Source organism: Pinus tabuliformis, chromosome 4_1 (genome assembly GCF_031772625.1).
Source record: "Pinus tabuliformis cultivar Carrire ecotype Pingquan chromosome 4_1, CPIR1, whole genome shotgun sequence".
Lineage (NCBI taxonomy): Eukaryota > Viridiplantae > Streptophyta > Pinopsida > Pinales > Pinaceae > Pinus > Pinus tabuliformis.
Genome location: NC_142303.1, coordinates 236,084,296 through 236,089,780, shown reverse-complemented (window position 1 = coordinate 236,089,780; position 5,485 = coordinate 236,084,296).

Below are 5,485 nucleotides of genomic sequence, written 5' to 3'. Positions count from 1 at the left end.
AAACATTTGCACAGGTCCTACATTTAGCATTATTGCAACTAAGCCCTAATGATATTAATGCTTTTCATGTATATATGAATAAGAGACTGTTAAAGGTCCCATTGGACCTATTACAAATTGAACCAATAAGAGAACCAACTCCTAGCATAAGCTTGGAGGGAAGTTCAAAAGAAAATTCTGATGAAGAAACACAAGATAAGTCGACTCACGAGTTAGAACACTTGAAAAAACAATCTCAGAATGGAGGAGGAAATACAAATAAATAATCTGAGACAGATACAGCTGGAAGTATTGAGGAAACAACCGAACAGGCCTTGGTAAAGAAGCAGGCTGAGGTTGCTTCCACTTAAGCTCAATTAGGGAAGGTTCTAGTTATTGACCTTGACAAGAAATGGGAGAAATTAAATAAGAAGCTCCAAACAAGTACAAATATTGAGGAAACATCTAATTTTCAGACCCCAAAACAGACTCAACACAAAGCAAATCTAGAAACAGTAGAGGAATGGGCTACATGTATGCAGGATATTAAGGTTATTCTTGCTTTTCCTACTTCCAAAATTGTCTTGAGAATTGAAGAGATACCTCCATTAGATATATTATACGGTCCTACTCATAAGGTTGTAGTTAAAAGACAATGGAAGAAGAGGAAACTAGACACCATGGCAATTACAAATTTAGAAAATCAACCAATGGATGTTGTGTGGAAGGAGACTCTTGTTGACCCATCAAAGAATATCACGAAGCTGCCACAGTTCACAGGAGCTTATGCCACAGAAACCATCGATAAAGCAACGAAAGTCTGAATGCTGCTAAATGAAAAAGAAAAAAAAAAAAATTGATGCTTGAACAACAATTAGAACAAGAAAAAACTAATCAGCAAGCAGAACAACAGGTAGCTCAACTTCAGAGAGAATTCAAGAAAATGAGGTTACAGCTCTAGGCTAGCTTATAAGAAAAGGATTCATAGATTTGTAAAATGAAACCATGGTGGATAAATTTAAATATAACCCACAAACTGATGAATTCATCAAAGAAGAAATCAAGCTCAATTCCTTATTAATTCAGTAGGAATAGATGTTCTGCCAAAAAATCTTGCAGATTAATCCTTACTGTGAGACAAGTGATAAATTAAAAAAACAAGTAATTGATATGAGGTTTGTATACGAACAGATCCATAAAAATATTTATGAATTTATCACCTAGCAAGAGTGTAAGGAGGGAAGAAAGGCTAACCTACCAAAAATAAAGGAATCCCACAAAGATATTATGTTTACAGATTGGGATTCACGGTTAAAATAGACAAAAAGGAGGACAATGATAGGAGCAGGAGAAACAAGCAGTATAATAGAAGCCATTAATGAAAACCTCCATTGTTCCAACCTTGTCAAAGAGTGCATACCAGGGTTTCTACCAAATTTCAAACAACTGGAGCAATAGTGGAAATAGACAGGAAGACCAAGGAAGAAGCAATTAAACAACTAACCAGACTAAATTGGGAGACATACTGGTAGTTTCTAGTAAAACCACATAGCCATTGGATGACTCTGCAGTGTTTAACAACCTCTGCCTAGAAGATGGTCCCATCTTTATCATATTACATATTTGTTGGGTAGGTAAAATCCATAATCAGCCAGCCACCTCAGCTCAAACCAATGATCGACCTTTGCAATTTCAGAGATCAAGTTAGCTGAGTAAGTTAGTTCAAGTTGAAAGGAGTTAGTAATTAATTTAATTCTATTTTTAGTTTTATTTTTTCCCACTGTGAGGAAGGTTGTGTGAAACCTCCTTATCTATTTTTGTAATAATATATTTTTAAGGCATGTATTTTAGTATTTGAACCCCTCTCATGCATCTAGAGAGGGGTCCATAATTTTATCAAAAACACTTTTCAAGACATTAAACTTCTATATTTTTTGGAAGGTTTTGATGAAATTAATGTAACATGATCTATTTTTCTTTGAATATCAAACATGCTCTACTGAAATTACACTTTTGTACTCTTAGAGTGTATTGGATTGGATGAAATTGGATCAATATTTCTAAGCACATGAGTAGAACCTTTCATATATGGTACTTTTATCGTATGATTGTGTTTTATTTACGCATTAGCCATACTCTTTTTCTTGATTGTCTTTTGTATACAAATTTGAGTTATTAGTTCTGCGTTATTGCACTTTTGTATGATTTTTAGCTCTGATTCCATTTTGAATACATGAACAATTATTATATGCGATATAGTTTTCTCAATTGTTTTGTCTAACTATTTATCCAAAACAATTATCTTGAATGATTCATTTCTTTTGGCAATTGAATGATCTTTATCACCAATTTCTTTGAGACATAATTTTATTCCCGGGTATATTCATAGTTAGATAATGTTATATTAATATATATAAATGTGTTTATTATTTAGATTATATTATACTTAGTTGAATCATTCCTCATTACATCTTATACCATCCCATCAACATTATCAAATCAATCCTCACTAGGAAATTGATCCCATTATCCCCAGTCAGAGCCATTATACCAAACAAAAAAGGAGTTTCTTTTAAGGTCCGGATTAGGCAGATATCCCCCATGTTGTCACAACGAATTTCAAGGCTTCAACAGAACCTTAAACAACAACAAACTGTAATCTGGTTCAGAACTTCAAATCAGATTCAAGAGAATTCAAGCCTGATAAATTTCAGTCTGTATTGAGGTTGATTCAAGTGCAAAATCAACAGCACATGTCATTATGTTCTAGGGCAGAAGAATGTGATTGAATGAGTCCTCAAACTCGAACATAAGAGCTTCTATACCTAGATCTGTAATCTTCCAGAAAAAACCCATATAGGAATGGCTTGCAATTTTGAAAGTCAGATCAGCTTGAGCTGAAGTCACTCTTGAAACTCTGACAGGCATGAAGTCTCCTCATCGTATAGCCATGACTCATGTAGATGTCAAATAGTTGTCAAGAAATGCATGTAGATAGAGCCCTTAGAGTCTTTAATACACTTGCATGTATCCAACAAATCTTATGTCATAATAGGACTATTACTTCTTCATAGGTCGAATTATTTCAGACCATATCCACTTGAAATCCAAAAAAACAAATTGTCCTTAAGGAGGTTCGAATGACTGCTTCAGGATGGTGGGCAGGTTTAGTATTTCATTCTTACAGTGGTGCTACAACAATTCCATTAATACTCCTTACTGTTTTTCAGAGTATAAGAATCAAGTCAATACCATGCCTCTTGTTTGATTAGGCTAGTCTTCAATGAACTCAAATCCTCTTAAATTTCGGGTTGCCTCTTATTCTAACAAATAAATTATGACTAGACTCTTATACTCAAATTGTCTTATGCAAAATCATGTAACTATGAAACTTCAAGGGTTACTGAAAATTTCCAGAGTCAATGCAAGGATCTCAGAGGAACATATTTCCTGTGCTATCTCTCACTCTAGCTACATACCTGATGAGTTATTCCTTCCGATAAGAATATCATGCTTCTCAGTTGTAATGCATTCTCTCTTGCTTGGGCTTGTCCTCACCTTGGCTCTGATACCATGTTAATTTTAGGATTAACATGTTCTTTGCTTAGAATAGTTACTTCATGTTAGCTTGATTTCAATTCAATCCATTTCCTTAAGAAATCACCTAAAACATTATCACATGACTGTAACTGAGAAAGAACATGAACGATAAATGCAGGAGACAAGTCAAGCCAGAGAACACAGAAATTGGCTCAAGCCAGGGAAAAATCACAAGATGGGGAAACCCTTGATCAATTCTTCTTGTTATTGATATCAAGTGTTAAGGAAAGAAGGAGGGAGAGAAATATAAAAATGGAAAAGATGCAGCCCAAGCGAATCTTCCATTTAAACAATAGCTCACAAATTCTTTCCTAATTGGAGATCAACAACAAGCAATGCAACAACAAAGATTGTTTGAAGAGGACCCCGGTCCTAGTCTAGATACAACAACCTTCTTTACTGAGTATAATGAACCCCAATACAGCAGTCAAGTCAGGTTAACTTGATGATGAAAAAATAGTGGATTTGGAACCTAATTAGGGCTTAATTGTAGATAGCATCAACCCATTCAATTTCCTTCAATGGTGCCTTAAATCACTGCAGCTAGCATCCTTCTTGTTACCTTCCTCGGTTTCCTATAACTTGACTTTAGCTATGAGAATAAGGCCAAATTTCCCTTCCAACTAGCCCAGAACAGGCCTACATGCTCATCCAATAATCTCAGGGCTTGTGGTCTATCTAAACAGGGAGAACACAACCCAAACCATCCACGGATTTCACTACAATTCACTTGGCATGCCTCTGTTGTACTTAGTGTTGAAGAATATAGGGAAAAGTAGTGTAGTGTGATTCTTCATTACTTGATAAAAATTTGTGGAGTATTTTTACTTTTCCTTATTAGCTTAATCTTCTTCTTCTTATTATTAATGCATGTGTGTGTACTTCATCAAACTGCTACCAAAGCATATGAACAAGAACACAATATGTTGGCTCTCTGCTAGGGCCAAAACATCGAATCTTCTCTTGAGAGGAAAACCCTTTAGTGAATTTCTCTTAATGAAGCTTCTGTTGATCAATGCCAAATCCTAGACCCCTGACAAAGATATGCTCCAAGCACAAGTCAAACCCTTTCTCCTTTCTACATTTTATTTCTCGACACTTCCTTCTTCCGACACTTTGCTCCCTGGAACTTCATCCTCCACCTTTCAACACTTTGTTATTCTTTCAACTTGTTGGTAAACCTTGTTGCACTTGCTTTAGAGGAGAAACCTTTGATGAGATCCTTTTCCTATGATGGTCCCTTTCTTCTCTTCACCAATCAACTAACTTGTATGACTGTAATGAGAGGGTTGTTATGACAGCAGAGGCAGCCTCCTTTTACCTCGCATGTGTGACTGTAATGGGCCTTAGAACAACCCTCTTACCTTCAATTTACTTCCTTGATCCTTCGCTTGAGAGAGTAGTCTTGTAGGCTTGGTTTGAACCCTAAATAATGAGATATGGTGAGATGTTAGTGATTTTTGTCATAATCATAGGTAGCCTTCCTTATCCTCACATGTGTGGTTGTAGATGCCCTAGAAATGGTCTCCTTAACTTTGGTTGCATGCCATTCTTCCTCGTTGCCCTTGGAGACACTATAGAATTCCCTTTAACTTCATTTTTTAGCTTAACTCCTCGTTGATTTCAAAGCTTGAATGAATGCGTTTAGGCCAACTTGTCAACTTGTTTGTAGGCTAACTTAAGGACTGCTCTTATGCTTCAGATTTCTTCTTTTAGGGATGTCATAGCTTGGAGGATGATTGTGACTGTTCTTGGAGGTATTTGCTTGACCATAATACATATACATACAAGGTATAACATGCCCTTAAGGTCTTAAACTTATTCTTTTGACTATTTGACTCACCTATAGTACTTTAAATAGTGCTAGACCTATTTCAATGAGAAAGAAACTCATTAACATATATTA